The sequence below is a fragment of the Tachysurus fulvidraco genome, chromosome 5 (genome assembly GCF_022655615.1).
Source record: "Tachysurus fulvidraco isolate hzauxx_2018 chromosome 5, HZAU_PFXX_2.0, whole genome shotgun sequence".
Classification (NCBI taxonomy): Eukaryota; Metazoa; Chordata; class Actinopteri; order Siluriformes; family Bagridae; genus Tachysurus; species Tachysurus fulvidraco.
The window spans coordinates 16,912,873-16,930,709 of record NC_062522.1 but is presented as its reverse complement, the minus strand read 5'-3'; the positions used below and the strand labels follow the sequence as shown (position 1 = coordinate 16,930,709).

Below are 17,837 nucleotides of genomic sequence, written 5' to 3'. Positions count from 1 at the left end.
TCAGACTGTGCATCAGGTGACAGATGTGGAATAATATGCCTTCTAGCCTACCGATATATGTTTGATCGCACTCCTGACAGGACTATTTTGGGGTTTTTTAAATGCTAGTGAGTTGTAAATAGATGCATTTAATACAGTCACTGATAAAGTTCACAAGGGATTTTGTAAAACACAGATTAGAGAAAGCCTTAGAGATTAGAGAGAGAGAGAGAGAGAGAGAGAGAGAGAGAGAGAGAGAGAGAGAGAGAGAGAGAGAGAGAGATACAGAGACACAGAGAGAGAGAGAAATACAGAGAGAGAGAGAGAGAGAGAGAGAGAGAGAGAGAGATACAGATACAGATACAGATACAGAGACAGAGACAGAGACAAAGAGGGAGGAAGGATTTTGGCCCTGGCTGTTCAAAAATATCTAATTTTATAGATAGACACTTAACTAGAAAAGAAAGCTCTGATGATAATCATGTCACAGTAATCACTTTATTTATTTATCTTAGATTTACTAATCAATTGGTCAATACCACAGTAAACATAATATACTAAGCAATAAACTTGTAGTACAGTGGAATTACTTTAGTTTTTAAGACCTGGTTGTGACAGAACAAACAAAACATCTAATAAATCGACTCTCAGCAGTGTACACAGGCTCACTACACTTTATGTACACTATACTTAATGATGAGAGGAATGTGGTGTCATGTCTGTTCGGAAAACCAAAACTGCGTCTGACGTACTTCATTCATTCATTCATTCATTCATTCATTTTCTACCGCTCATCCATCCTTCTCGGGTCACGGGGAGCCTGTGCCTATCTCAGGCGTCTGACGTACTTCAATGTATTGTTTTTTTATCTTGCTCTTAACATCTCAAATAACATACAAAATATATCCCGGAATTTATATGGGTAAAATGAGTAGGAGTGAGAATGAAACATTTAATAAAATGCAACTGATCAGTATGCAAACTAAATTAGCTGCAATAGCCATGGAAATATTGTGTGTAAAGGTGCATGTTACTGAGGTGACATGAGCTGTGAGGGCAGTGAGGAAGACAGGAAGCTGTCAAAGTCTCTTCGGCCACACTTCTTATCTGTCTGAAAGGAAAACAAAAACATGAAAAGGTATGCTCAGAATAATACTCTTAATTCTAAGAGTATTATAGTAATACTAATAATTCTCTCTCTCTCTCTCTCTCTCTCTCTCTCTCTCTCTCTCTCTCTCTCTCTCTCTCTGAGATACTGCTGAGTAATTAGATAGACAGACTGAGGGGTTAAAAGGGGTAAATTAACTTAACAGAATAAGCACTGCCTTTCCTTGACAACAGATTGGATGAGGGAACATTGATGAAAGCTGTAATGAGGACAGAATGTGTTGAAAATTAAAGCCCAAATGCTATTTACCACACCAAGACTCTGTAATGCAGCTATCACTAAAGCTTCTGATGACTGTGTTTAGATGAGGACAGATAACCTCAAGGTTGCACTTAGTAAAAAGCTAAAAGTATTAAGCCATCATTCATGGTTGTGATGATCAGGTGTCCACACACTTTTGGCCATAGTGTATATCGGGTTTTTCAGAAACACCAAACCCCTGAGAAGAAAAATTGTCATTCGTCTGTTTAAGTTGCATTGTACAGTAGAGTCGAGTAGTAAGAGTTTACTCGCACACTTACCTATTCATTACTGTGCATACTTTTTTATTTTTCCTAGCACAGGATGTTCTTTTTGCAACTGTTATTCAACAAATGGATTTGTGTACTGAATAATGAATATCTCAGTTCTACAATTTGGTCATAGGCTGCAGGCTGGGTGTTAAAGATAATTACAGCCATTCTGATATTCGGTATAACTGCTCTCTTGCTCATGTGATATTTCTTAAATAGGATGGTTCTATTAAAAAAAATTACTTGATTAAATTTATTTTCATATACAGTATGGTCAAATGTTCTGCTTATATTTGATCCACTAGCAGAAATAAACTTTATAGTATATCACTCACTATATAGTATGTTGGTTAAATGGCTAACTAGTTCACCTTTCTGGTGAAATTAGTTTCCCTTCTTACTGTTCATCTTCATCTGATGACCATTGATATTTGAAACCAAACGTTATATTTATGTAAAATATATTGGTAGCCATGTCTGCTGCTGATGCCGCTAACTCTACTAACCTTATGTATTAAGAAGAGGAATTTTATGTGCCAAGCACATACAGTACAAGCAAAGTAATACACACAGAGAAATGTCTATAACATTTGTCACATTCAGTTTTACTAACTATAAACATTTTTGGACAACCATGCAATGATGAATGATAACAATGATAATAAATGATGATCCAGGTATTCTTGTCTGATAACAATACCTGACTTCACTAATGCTCTTGTGTCTGAATGAGTAAATCCCCTCAGCCATGCTCCAAAATCTTGTGGAATGCATTCCCAGAAGATTGGAGGTTATTATAACAGCAAATGAAGATTAGATTTGCACTGGAATGTTGAACAAACACATATACCACAATTCCCTTTTGAGTCTGGTTCCTCTCAAGGTTTCTTCCTCTTCCAACTAAGGGAGTTTTTCCTTGCCACAGCCACCTGTATACAAACACATTTAAGTATAAGTCTAATATTAATCTTGAATTTTTGTATTTTACTCATCTTTGTATAATATTAATGTTCTTTATAGCTGCTTTAAGACAATGCAAATAAATTTTAATTAAATTGAATATTAATATGGATGTGCAATAGTAATGTGTCCTTAAAAATGGATTTTTTAAATTTCTAGAGTTTTGAAACACATAAAATATAATATATTTTAAAACGTAGACCAAGTAAATAGTGCATTCCTGAAATGGACAATACTTATACTATGTGCTATTTTTATTAAATATCACATCAGAATTTGATATTTATCATAGAAAAAGACTCTAAGATAATTAGCGGTTTTCGTAGTTTTGTGAAGGCTGAAATCAAGAGGTAACTTTAATTATTACAGAATTATAAATTGATCTGCTGTTAACTCAATAATATAGCTTTAACTTGAACAGTTTATGGAAGCATGGAAGGATAATGTGACAGATTAAAATAAAAAAAAAAACATTTGACATTGTGATGAATCAACTATGACACATTTCTGCAATGTGAACCTTAATTCTTTATCCTGGCTATGGTCTTGAATCTTGTAATATAAGTACATAATTGGACCTGCCATTTGGTATCAAATCCATTTAGATTGTAATAATAATGGAATATTTTAATAGAACTATCTGTTAACCAAATCATATGACATCAATTGGCCCAAAGTTGTGCATCTGTTGCAATTGTGTCATTCTTCTTGCCATGAATCAAAAAATGTGTCCTGTGTTTAATTCATTTCTTCTGTTTCCATTTAATCTCAAGAGGATGCTATAAATTTTATTGCATATTGAGTAAGAACACAGAGCATATCAGTGTTTGTGCAGTCAAAGAATTTGTAAAGGCCATACATAGATAGTTAATAGATTGGGGGGGGGCAAGACGCACCAAAGGAGTAAAAGAGACTGAAAATAATTAAAGTTAAGGGTTCCAATTTGATTTTTTTGACCGTTTGAACTGGGACATAGCCTTATTATGTCAGAATGATTATGCTTGTAGAAGTTAGAAAAGTAAGTGTGCATGTGTGTGTGTGTGTGTGTGTGTGTGTGTGTGTGTGTGTGTGTGTGTGTGTGTGTGTGTGAGAGAGAGAGAGAGAGAGAGAGAGAGAGAGAGAGAGAGAGAGCGCCTACACAGTAATGATGAATGTCAGGCTACAAAAAACTGGGACACAAAACGCACCTCACCTTAAAGAGCTAGAGGGAGAGAGGATGAGAATTTGTTGCTTCATGCTTCACAGTTTCACCCTAAAAACACTCTTCTATTAGGAGGTATTACACATCTCAGCAACATCTTACACGTCTTTCAAAGCCTTCTACACCAACTGTAGTTGTGGAACATCCAAACCAGAGCTAAATTAATCTTTTCTACAAGGCAGCTACAGTATTGTATACAGACACAGAACACAGTAGACATTATGGATGTCAGTTATATCACACAAAAAAGTATTTACTGGGATAAGACAGATGAAGCTACTGTTATGTAAATTGTATGTATACTGTGTGTGTGTGTGTGTCCAGTTGACTGTTTGTGGAGAGCAAATATCCTGATCATTTTGACTTCAGAAAGTGAGTCTTTGAATTCCTGATGGCAATTTTGGTGCAGCTCCAGTGATACCGATTCATGATGCCCTGCTGCAACACCATCATCTAAATCGTAACTAGCCTTCTTATATAAGAATGATAATAACTTATTTTAGCAATTGTTTTCTGTTTCCTGTAGGATTCTGTGCATTTTGCTCACTGCAATTTATACTAATTACCAGCCCCTTCAAAATTGCTTTGATTATGTCACTGCTACCTGGCAGAGCTCTGGAGTCGCTAACAGCAATCTGAGAAAGGGGTGGAGGGGAGAGAGAACTTATGAAAGATTTATTGCCCCTATATAAAGCTACCTTTGATCATCCTGCTGAGGAATGGGTGTAAATCAAGAAGCTGCTGTACTACAGAAAAGGCCAGCACAAAGTCCCTGGCTGCTTTCAGAGGCTGGAAAGAAATGACCTGATTTTCCTAGAAGATTGAGAGAGATCAAAATGGTCAACTGCCTGCTAGCATTAATTTCTGCACAAAACATCAAGCACCACATAAAAGGACCTCCTTTGGCATGTTTTCCGATCCTTCATTTATTAAGCTATTTCTTGCTGAGTCACTTTTTGACTTCTAAGACTTTATCTGGATGTCTGCTATCGTGGCATACACCATGGAATCTCCTTGTTTTGCATTAAAAGCTATTTTTTAAATCACCCTCTTCTCAGTTTAACATAAAGCTACAACATCTTAATCCCACTGTTTCATGGTCTTACATTAAAATTTCCTTATGGTTCCCCTTAGTGCCTGAAAGTAGCATTGCGCATCCATCATCATCTCTGTTAGTCTCTTTTTCATCCTTCAGGCATGTCATAAGCTTAGAGATGCTGTTAGAAAGGCCAAAGCTGTAAAATTACAACCAAACTGCTCCTGATACTATGCCATTGACTCGTCAGTGGGAGGTCTAAACCACTGGCAATGTTATATTAAAGGTAACATTTAACTGAGAAATCTATTCTAATAGGTTTTTATAATTAGTTTCACATTTCTCACCTCTACTTCCATGGATTAACATGTTATATAGGACAATCTTCACAGACTGTCCTATATGATGAGGAATCCACCAATAAAATTTTGCATGAATATAGACATGAATGCAAAATTTGGTGATGCAGTATGGCTTAACACACGCCATGTCGTTTTTTTAAATTACAGCATGTGCCATGTGACACAATTTCAACAATTTATAATGGCATCAATAAAGTCATAAACTACTCATTCAATCTGACCAAATGGCAGAATATCTCACAGACAAATATCTGCTAACTATTCTCCCTTAGTCAGCATCAACCAAATCACACATTTACTCTGCAGTATTGCCTCAGAGGTACTGCCATGATCATTCCTCTTAATTCCTCATAAATGGACTTGCTAACATCTTATCCCTTTCCAAAGTTTGCTCATCGGTTGCACGATTATTTTCAATTGCGGATGGAAGTCATTCATGTGCTATCTGGCACAAAGATGGCTAAAAAAGTAATTCAGGTTGATTAAGGATAGGAGGAAAGTTGTATCAGGGGAATTTGAGCTAAATCTGCATGTCACATGATGAAAGTGGTGTGGGGATCGAATACATAATCACCAAGAGGGGGTGCTGTTTCACAAGACATACAGTTTTAAATCACAAATTTTACTCAAGGATGGCTAAAAGAAGCAGATGATAAAAATGTGCTGTGGCCTCTTCTAAATTATCAAAGGAGGTCATTGCTTTGACTGTGAGGCATAAATTGCACAAGTTATACCTACGTATATATATATGCTACATGTGGAATGTTGCCAGAGATTTGACTTCTATCGATAAGAAAATGCTTGAAAATTAAATGTTTGTTCACACAACTTTCACTGTAGGTGCATATCAGTGGATGTGTGGATGTGTGTGTGTGTGTGTGTGTGTGTGTGTGTGTGTGTGTGTGTGTGTGTGTGTGTGTGTGTGTGTGTGTGTGTGTGTGTATGTACGCGCAAGTGAGAACACAGTGTCACAAAATCTGAAAAAGCACATGAGTAGACTTAGCACAGGAAACCACATGGCTAAATAGGTTATATGAGGTCGCTTCATATAACACACTCCTGTGCAATTTTTTTCAAGGTTATGACGTTCACTTTACAATTAAACATTGGCCTGTACTGAGTTATTTAATAATAATTTTACTACCACTACTTCTACTAATAATTATTATTTTACAATATTTACATTTAAATGACCTGCACATCTTATCATCAAACACAGGAATACTTTCTGTTCCTTTTTTAGTGTACATGCCCCGTAGCTGCGGAACCCCTCACCAGACAAAGCCTACATCATACATCTTTGGTTAGAAAGTTTGAAATCAGTAGAAAACATAATTTTTTGTTTAATTCTTCCCTTAAAATTTTTTTTGTAAAGCTGCATTTTAACATGCTACTATCAATAGTATTGTAATTTGAATGGGGTGGTAGCTCAGTGGTTAAGACGTTGACTGCTGATCAGAAGGTCATTGGTTCAAATCCCAGGTCCACCACTGCAAGACCCCTGAGCAAGGCCCATAACCCTCAATTGTTGAGGTGTATAAACTGAAATAAAAATGTAATTCACTCTGGATAAGAGTGTCTGCTAAATGCTGTAAATGTAATTATAATCTGAATTATAATTAATATACTGACAAATAATAATACAATAACAAGCTTTAATTATATTTGTCAGTATATTAATTATAATTCAGTTAATAAATGCTACATAATTCCTTATCCATTGGAAAGACTGGTGAATACCTTGATACAGTGAATCATTTCATATTATGTTATGTCTTATTTTTAGGAAATGGAAGAAGAAGCAGGTGAAAAGATCATCTATTGAAAGATGGCAAAGCCACATTTTTTTCTGTATTAATACCCTGTCCATGTCACTTGCAATTTTTCCACTATTCAGGGTCAAACGTTCACCAATATAACCATCAACTTGGATCAATAACAGCCTGAGTGACTGGCAGCAGCAGCCTCATTGGCTTTGTCTGTCAGACACTGAGGCACTGATCAAGCGAGTAAACAACAGGAAAAGATACGATAAACTGAGAGAAGAAATCACTTTGAGTAAACAATGTTATCTACAGAAATGTGTAGGAGACTTGAGCAGGCGTCAGGACAACTTGACTCATGTGTGTCGCACCTTACACAAAATACATATTTACAGTAAGTAACACAATCCTCTTCGCAAATCATTGCAATTTTTCCCTGTTTACAGAAAGTACTTACCCGGAAGTGCTTATTTCTCACAGACCCACCAACACTTTCCCTCACTCTGAAGCTTAAGCTGCTTAAGGACAGTAAGATGCCGACCCCTCCTTCTAAATCTAATTTCCATGGTGATTCTAGCTTCCTCAATATATCCACCATCAGTAACTGTCAAATGAGCCACACTCCAACATTTTTCTATGTTTCTGTGAGACAGATATCCATGCATGTCCTTTTCAATGTCAACAAGTCAGAGATGTTCAAAAAGTGGGATAAATGAGCTGACCTTCTGAGCATGGCAAAAACAGGATTTCCGTAGACACCATTGCTAATGACAGACTAACAGGAATACAGGAACACAGAAAAATTGTATTGCCATTTAGACATTGCTAAAAGAAACAGTGAAACAGTGGGATTAAGATGTTAAGATGTAAGATGTTAAGATGTTGTATATCCATTTAGACATTGCTAAAAGAAAAAGAAAAAAGAAAAGACGTAAAACAACTTTAACTAAAACGCCTTTCCTCTAAATATTACTAATTCACAAGCTCCATGGTTAAAACGTTTTGCTATTGATTGGAAGGTCTTGAGTTCAAATCTCTGCACCACCATACTGCCACTGCTGGGCCCTTGAGCAAGACCCTTAACTCTCAAATGCTCATGCTCAGTAAGTAATTCTGGATAAGTGCATCTGCCAAATGCTGTGAAGAAATGTAGTATGCAGCAGTTGCATTATTTTAAGGATGATTCACTTTTGTAGCTTTTTAAACATTAAAAACAATGTAATTAGTACCACTGACTTAAGATTGTTTAGACAGTCAGGTTACATGGCTAAAAAAAAAAAAATTGGAAGAGTGTGTGTTGAACTCAACCTAACTAAATAGGCATTACAGTTTCATGGATTCCACAATGCAGTTTTCTCTCCTTTAAGTGGATTCAAACAGCATGCTAATGAGCATATACTGTTGGACATGGAGAACACTGGTTATTAATAAATTACCCTACAATTATGAAGGTTAAAGTGAGAATGTGCCTTGGTGACCATTTTCCAAAATAATAAATAATAATATATAATAATAATAATAATAATAACTAATAATAATAATAATAATATATAATAATAATAATAATAATAATAATAATAATAATAATAATAATAATAATAATATATAATAATAATAATAATAATAACTAATAATAAATAACAATAATAAAAAGTTTCAGCAAGTTCATTTTAAACACTGTCAAAGAAAGCCTGTAATGATCTAGGCCTTTTCAACATGTAGACACTTTTGACACAGAACTGACCTCAATTTTTAATGTCATAATTATTAAAGTTTAGTATAAAAGCCATGGATTTTAAAGGGTCTAACTGTAAAAGGACAGGACAAAGCATTACAAGCAAACTATCTTTGTCAACAAGCAGATTTCCTCAGAGAAACAGTATAATGTGGTAAAATAAAATCAAACTTGCTTCCTATACTGTACAAAAACAATAAAAACAATCACTTAAAATAGTGACACACACTCAAATGAGGCCATTACACAGGCCCTCATGGACTAAAGGTACGTAGACAAGCTGAAAATTGTACAGGGATTTTGGGAGAAACGTAAGTCTACTCGGTCACCCTGTCTTTGCTCTTCATACCATGTGCTTAATTTAAACCTACATCACTCTGGGAACGACATAAAATTACCTCTGTCCTGTTGAGTATTGGAAAAAGAAATCGTTTGCAAAAAAATGTACCTTTTCACTTTCTCTTTTACTTGTAGAGAAATGCTCTAGTGTGAGAAAAATGGCTGTGAAAAATACTCTTATACTGTAGACACAAAATGCAGTGGGTATTATATTGTGTTTTTGAAGGCACTCACACATTCCTCAGAGACCATTTTCAGAATGAGAAAAAAGAGTCAGAAGAATCTGAGAGTAAGACAAACAGAAGTCCCCATGAGCATCATTCACAGAGATTTTTACAGTGGCTGTAAGTGTGAGAAAGTGTGTTCCTCATAACTGAAATAAAGATCCAAGCATGTTGTGTTACCACTGCTGGTGATATGGCTTGATACCACCAGTGATGATGCTGAATGAATTCAAATGTTTAAAGTACATATATGTAACTATCCATAAACATGAACGTGCGATTGGTTCTGCATCCCTTTCTGCCATTTTTATTGTGTCTTCATGAATTATATCTAATTTATTTACTTAATCATAAATAAGCAATGTAAAACAGCGTAATCTACTCTAAAATATACCCATGCTATTGACATTCAGATGTGTCCTGTCAATTACTGATGATGATGTGTTTTATCTGTACTGGAAAAAAAAGCCACACTCTTAATTCTAATTATTTACTTCTACTATAAAAAATATATACTGTAATCCTATTTTTGAATAACCTCCAGTAAGACCAAGTAAACCAAATCTACAGTCATTGTAATGTACATGTTAGTAATAAATATGTTGCTGTTTGTTTAAAACCTTATTGTGTATCTTCACCTTAAAAACATGTGATGTGTGCCCAATTAAATATCAGTACTTATATATTTATTCATTCTCTCACCTCCAAAGAAAAAAATATTCATTCTCATAAACAGTGAAATGCTTTTCTGCCAATATTGTCTAATGGTACAGTGCTGTTTTTTTTTTTTTTTTTTAATCTGAGCCTGGCTTCTCGCCATTGGCATTGGCACATGGATGGTAAAACAAGTGACTAAACAAATTGTGATTGGAGCCCAAGGCTAATTGAAAGAAGAGATATCAATGTCAGTAGGGATTCCAAAAAAAAAAAATATATATATATATATATAACAACCTCTGACAGAGATTTAGGCAAGGACATAGATTTGAAGTTTTAGATTTGAATACCTTTGATGTTATGAATATGAAGGTAATAAAGCATGATACAGTCAAAAATGAGCATATTATGATATAAAATTTATATGTATAGAAAAAATATTAAAACAAGTAGGATGATTATATTTTTAAAATAATATGATTACTTTGTTACTGTATAAGAATTATTTTCTACATTTTATTAGAAACAGGTATTTCTCATATTACCAAACATTTAACGTATGGAGGTTGAAACTATTGGCATGGTAGAAACATTGTACTAAAAACATAATCAGAAATGTATATACAATATGATTCAGTGCACTGTCAACAACCATTCATATATATTATTATTGTAATGTAATGCACTGTATTTATTGTCTTGCAAATCTGATAGTAAAACAAATAGGGCCAACATGTGTGAAATCTCATCATTTAAAATCAGCAACCATTTAATTTTTTAAATATTTAAATAATTATTTTGAACACAGGTGCATGTTTATGAGCATCATTTTGGTGATTACCTAAGCATTGTAACTCTCCTCTACAAATGAATCTTAATTAGTGAGGAACCCCCCCCCACACACACACACACAGACACACACAAACACACACAATATTCCATGATTTAACAAAAAAGTGCGCGCGCGCGCACACACACACACACACACACACACACACACACACACACACACACACACACACACACACACACACACACACACACACACACACACACCACATTTCATGATTTAACAAAAAGTACATAAACACAGAATATAAAATAAAATATGTATTTCAGTGAATTTTTCACAACTGTTTTTTTATTCATTCCTTGTTTCTGGTTCGCTGTGTTTGTCAATATCAGCAGTTACAATTACACATATTATGAGCTGTCTGTCAGTCTGTAGGTTGCATGTCAATGTCTCCCACTCTCTAGTTGTGCCTTCTTGGGAACTATTTGCATTGATTGAGAAAAAATAAAAATATCTGCAAACAGTGAAATGTCCTTAGTGAAATGTCCAATATTGCTGAGCCATATGTTGTATCGGTAATCTTGGAATACCACTTGTCCAGTTGAATTAGTGAACCAGAACTAATTGTTGTATAAATCTGTATGGGAAAATTGTAGAAGCTTCACCACAAGCACATATTGTACCACACTTATGACTAAGTTAAGTCAATCCTCTGAATGTCCCACTCCATTTTCCCATCTTTTGTTACTAGTGCAGGCTTGAGCTGAGTACTGCCCTGAAGTGTCTGCAGTGGAAAAGCAGTCAGCTAGGGGAATACTGCATTTGGCTTTGTTGTAGCTTAGCTCCAGTTTTTTGCCCCACTTAATGCTCTAGTTTTATGATCTGATTCGGTCTGGTTTGTACAGCCTATGCTTTCTTTAGCAAGGAGAGCATGTGTCCTTAAATACAGGACTAATACCAGCACTAGATCAACCAGATCTGCCTCTGCATGTGGTCAAATTAGACTGTAAAATGAGAATCCACAAATTCCACTTCCTGGTACCTTATAAAATAATGTCATCTTTGGCATATCTGATCAAGCTCACATTTGTGTGAATCACAGTGTAACGTTCTAACAATATGAAAATGCATAATTTAATTATATTATATAATTAAAATCTATGTTAAAATACAGTAAATAATAACCTAAGTAAGTATACTAAGTGAAGTTAAAGTTATAATAGAAATGTATTTATTCAACACTCATTAAAATGATTTTGTGCATTAAAATCTACATTTGTTTCTATAGAACTTTTACGAATAGGACCAATATATGTCAAATCTCATAAATAAAAATTGCCAATAGCTACATTTAACTATATTTATATCTATTTAATTTATTTTTTACATGGAAGTTTACAGAGTATTACTTTGCCATTTGTGACTTTTAGCCACTCTCTTAAAAATGAATCTTAATTAGAGGAAGTCTAAGCAGTGTCCTCTCTCTCTCTCTCTCTCTCTCTCTCTCTCTCTCTCTCTCTCTCTCTCTCTCTCTGTCTGTCTGTCTGTCTCTCTCTCTCTCGCTCTCTCTCTCTCTCTCTCTCTCTCTCTCTCTCTCTCTCTCTCTCTCACACACACACACACACACACACACACACACACACACACACACACACACACACACACACACACACACACACACACACACACACACACACACACACACTTCATGCTGGTTGACACACATTGGGATGACCTTGAGAAGAACAGAGAAGCCTCCAGCCATCGTCATGGAGATGAAACCAGCTCATACTAGACCACAGTGGGTGACAGAGAAATGGGGGATGGGGTTCGAGATGTCCTAAGCAGTGTTTGAAAGACTGGAAGAGTGAAATCAGAGAGGGAGGGAAACATAATAAGACAAAGCGCAAATAGTAAGAGGAAAACAAAAGAGAAATTATAAAACAAGGCAGTATTCCAACAAAATCCACAGGAAGCCTGGAGAGAGATGGAGAGATGACATGGATGAAAATGTATATATTAGTGAGAGTGAGACTGAGAGAGCGAAGAGTGCACACTGGCAGACAGACAGTCCTGGCATTGCTTTGGTTTCCTCTCCACAGTCTTTGCTCCATCAATCTGTTTTAGATTACTGTAAAACATCTCTCTCTCTCTCTCTCTCTCTCTCTCTCTCTCTCTCTCTCTCTCTCTCTCTCTCTCTCTCTCTCTCTCTATCTCACATATAGCGCCAACAATGGTATTATCTTCTAGACCAGACACTGTCGTCAAATTCTGTCCAGACAATAAGGCATTTCATCTTTCTCTGTTTCTGTTTCAATGTTCATGCCAAATTATGTTGTTTGTTGTTAAACAGCTATAATGTTATCACATGATTTTGAAATATAACAACCTCAATCATTTCTATTTGAAAGTGGTGATATTTGGGTTCCTCTTTGCCTCGTTCACTCTGTCATTAATGGATATAATTTCTGGAACATTTTTTAATTCAGAATTTAAGCTATTTGATTATGGTCCTGATTGAGAATAATTTATGTATTTTAATGAGTGCCCTATATAATTTAACTAAATTGAGGAGGTACCCCCATGGTATGGGTAAGGGATTTCAAACACATATTAATACCACAGAGAAACAACTGTCTCTGTAAGTATTTTTTCCACAAACAAGACCAAATGTCATCATTTATTTAAAACATTCTTCACCAGTATTAATCATTTTGGATCAGTTTTTTTAGATAATCTACCATGTTTCTTAAGCGTGATGGAAAAGAAAATAGCTTTGTAAGATGTTTGATTAGTTTCAATAGAAACTAATCAAATCATTGTTTATTTTATGCAATACATTAAGTGTTCCAGTAAATCTGCAGTTGACTATATATTTTGCTTTTTATGTAGAGAATTTTACAATTTTAGGATTTACAGTGTATTTTCAGTGCTGTTTTCTTTCTTACTAAAAACCACTGCATCCATACTTCATGCCATGCTATGGAAAAGTATTTAACTCTCTAATTTTATTTGCAGTTACATAGTAAATGTTTGCTTTGATCTGCTACTTGGTAAAGCTTCTTCTATATGTTGCAGTTAGAGTGTACCTCAGCCTCAGCTATTGAAATGCACCCAAGTGTATCTGCTCCATTAAACAAGCATCGTTGAGTGAGCCAGAGTGGCAGCTTCGATGAGCCAGTAACTTATCAGTGTGGTCTGAGAATGAAAGAGAGGGTGGGGGGCATTTTACTAGGACAGGGTTTATAATGGAGAGCTCTCCAAAACACCTGCGCCTCGGGCTCAAGCCTGGGAAGGGATGGGAAGTGGAGAGAGTGTTGTATTGATAGAGAGAGAGAGATTTCCACATGCTGACAGAGGCCCACCATTGCTAAAAAGGAAATTCTAGGAAGCAGAGATATACGATAGTTCTTTTTGAACAAAAACTCTAGCATTTTTCGGTGTGCAGGACAGGTCTATATTATCACTTATATTTAACTACAAAATGTGGATTTATAATCAACCAGCTGAGTGTATAAATTTATTTTAAACAATTATTCCAATATTAAAAAGTACACGTCCAATCTGCACATAACAACCATCTGTATAAAACTGTTGTGAAAGATATTTACTATTGATTAACTATCGTTATCAATATTCGTGATAATGTTAACATAAATTAAGTCAGTATGTGAAATGCATATTTCATATACATGTGACACGGAATATCTTTTTGTCTTTGATGAATTGCCAATTGAACTGGGGATCCTGTATTGCAGAAGCAAGGGGTCAAAAATACTATGGCTAATCTATAGATCTTGGAACCTCTGGGTCTGAGAGGCTGGATCAAATGTATTGAAAGGACATTAAACACAAATTACTGATCTCCACGCTTTGCAGCAAGGCTCTTCAAACACTGTTGCCATGTTTGCCTTACACCTTCTACAGCTTTACTCCTCACTGATTCCCAGATAAAAACACCACTTCCAGCATGTGTTCATACACTTCAAATCACCATTACAGTAATTAATCAACAACCTGACATAGATAGACTATGATAATTATACAGTATATATAGTGTGATCAAAACAGATTTGATGTCCTATAACTACTCCAGGAAATAGCAGCCTATTAAAATATAAATTTTTTTTAGTCAGTGTTGCTCATCAAACAGCATGTTTTAAATGGCAGTGCAGAAAATTAGCATTCGGTGTGTGTATACATATTACAGCATCTTTCATATTCAAACCCTGGCACATTATTGACATTCCTTCACTGGAAACGTTTGGCTTGTAATGTTAAGTGGTCATGAGTCATGAATATATGAAGAGGTTTGAGGTTCCTAAATCAGCAGCAACTACTGTATACAGTATACTGTAATTGAACATAACGATTATACACATATTTTATATATATATATATATATATATATATATATATATATATATATATATATATATATATATATATATACAGGCACAGATTTTATATAAAGTTATTTAAAACAAATGTTTCATATTTACATCTTGATTTATTTTATTATTCATTTATATATTCACGAGTCAAATCAGCGATAGATTAGGATCTAAAGTCCTTGTTAGACATGAATTTGTCTGACTGCAGCTGAATTGTGCTCGTAAAGAGGAAAGCTGTGGACTCCTTTTATCTCAGTCAAAAGCAAGCAACATTGTCCTCTAATCTTTAGAGAAAAACTGTGAACAGTGACATATCAACCATGCACATTATTTATCTCATTGGCAGCAAAACCAAGTCTCTTTTCATCAGAAGTACTGAGTACAGAATCTGCAAAGTAAGTGACTGTGCTCACATGCTACTCTGTGTGTCTGGCACAGGAAGCCGTTGTACTGAAGGTCAGTTTCAACATGACCCAACCTGAACTTCTCCCTGAGGCAGCATGGGGACATTGGCTATGAACCCTCAGTTGCCTTTGAAATGAAGTTTCTCTTCATGTGATGTTATTGTTTTATGTGCTTTTGTGTATGTGTGTGTCTGTATGAGAGTGTGTAGTACGCGTCACTGTTGTACTGTTTCCAGGGCTCTGCTAGCACTAATCTCTGTATTGTTCCCAGAGAATAATGAGTCATCACACCTTATAAAGGGAACATAAGGACACTTTCACAAGCAACTGTCAAAAGAAAAGATGCAGCTGATGCTGACTACATACAGGAAATGAACGAGTACTTAGACTGTAGGGGGTTTGTGCTCTTCTGACTTAATGCTCCAACAGTGTTAATGAAAAACAAAACCTCAGCAGTTGTGCTCAGGAAGCTTTATGAGGAGAGAGGAAATTAGCTGGGAGAAATAATTTAGTGGTTTAGTTAGCATAATTAGCAGTAATGTTTTATGGATTTTTATATACTTTTTTGCATAAAAGACTGTGCGGTAACCTAGAGTAAATATTTAATGGCATAACCTCTTAACCTACAACATGCTGAGGATCAGCTTATTCATGTTGTATGATAATGTGTGATTCCATATGTTTTTGTTTTAGACAGCATTAAAACACTTACTCTCTCCTAATATTTGGATATGAATTACATGTAATATGTATAGGTAACTTTACATATGCAGAATCTACATTAATAACAACACAAACACAACACAGTTTTGGCACTATAACACTAAAAATGCATGAGGTACAAGGCCAGGTTTCATGGTTAGCTTGAAGCAAAAACCTTTAAACCTAGAAAATATCTTAAGGTTCAAAGATGGAGTTGAATGACAGTAGACCCACTTTATCTCAGTCTTGGATTCTCTGGTTACAGCCCATGAAGCACAAAAAAAGATCTGTGACTAAACCAGCTTTTCTGAGCAAGGTATTGTCACTGGATTGTTAAGTAGTTCCTACCATTTTGACTTTTTGTAGAATTGTATGAAAAGTTTGGGTTAAAGCAGTAAGTGTCAAAAGTAGGGTGCAAAATCTGACCATTTGGACTGATGCAACAAACACAAATAGATCATTTTCTATTATATTGATAAATTCTCATTATTTATTAAAATTGATTACAAATTGGTTACAAAAAGGGAAAATGTAACAGGGACAATAGATAGCAAGTTGATCTGCTTTAACTTTAATACTTAAAGATTCTTTTCTACATCATCAAAATTTGCAATTTACTGGTAGGCATACCAGATTCTGAGCAAATTTGGTCACATATTGATCAGAAGCTTCTAAATAGTATCATCTCATATCATATTAGATTCTGTGGTATCATTAAATATTGAACAAACCAAAATCACATCATAGGAGTGATATATTATGCTTAAAAAACAAAATTACATCATATTTTGTAGAAGCCTGGGTTTACACTGGGGTTTAAAATGTGATACTATCATGAATTTATCAGAGAGTCTGTGATTAGTTGGTTGCTTGGTCAGGCAAATTAACTTTCTTTTAGTTATACAGTACAAGGTACAAGAATTCCTAGCAAAAGCTACTATGAGATTGTGGATTAAAGGTGTAATGGTATTTGACAGATCTCCATAACATGCTATTTCTGTTTCTCAATGTGGGCAACTCTCAATGATTGCAAGCACCAGACTCAAGATAAGGTCAAGATAGAAGGTAGATCTTCCTTTCTCTCAGTTCTGTGTTATTATTGAAATCAGACAGTGCTGACACACAGCTGAAATGCTTTTCATATTCCTACTTCTTACTGAGATGAACAGGAAGAGATCAATCTGTTAGTTGGCAGCCTGCATATAATTTAATTATTTGATGCAACTGTCACAACTTATCATAAAAAACAGGACAATTCAGGTTTAGCGATTTATTGAGCTAATCAGGGACTCAAATAATGTTTATGCTTTAGTCTCTCACTATATCTGTTGCTGTTGGAAACCTTATCCCTGGGTTGTAAAATGTCTCTGACTGACATTAAACCACATGAAACAGACTGAGAAGGTCTTGATCCGACATAGATTAGCTTTTGGCATGTATGCCTAGTGAAGTAAAACAGACCATTCAGGTTACACTGACAGAACTAAACCATCAAAAAACACCACTAGTTTAAAGAGTTTTTAGCAAGTCAAAATTTCTTATCAAAAATAGTTTTAAAAAGTTTTAGTTTTAATTGGTACTCCAGAATACGATAATTCTGTGTCTCTA

General features: G+C 35.1%; 1 protein-coding gene across 5 annotated transcripts in view; it reads right to left on the bottom strand.

Moving 5' to 3' along the window:
- The window catches only part of dlgap4b (discs, large (Drosophila) homolog-associated protein 4b), a 90,656-nt gene that overhangs the window by 57,623 nt on the left and 15,196 nt on the right, over positions 1-17,837 (bottom strand). The window contains exon 2 of one of the 5 annotated variants that reach the window (XM_047813651.1): positions 2,360-2,588. The exons of the other annotated variants lie outside the window; for them this stretch is intronic. The gene's annotated coding sequence lies outside the window, so the exon portion shown is untranslated. The remainder of the gene's footprint in view (positions 1-2,359; positions 2,589-17,837) is intronic. 5 annotated transcript variants of the gene reach the window in all.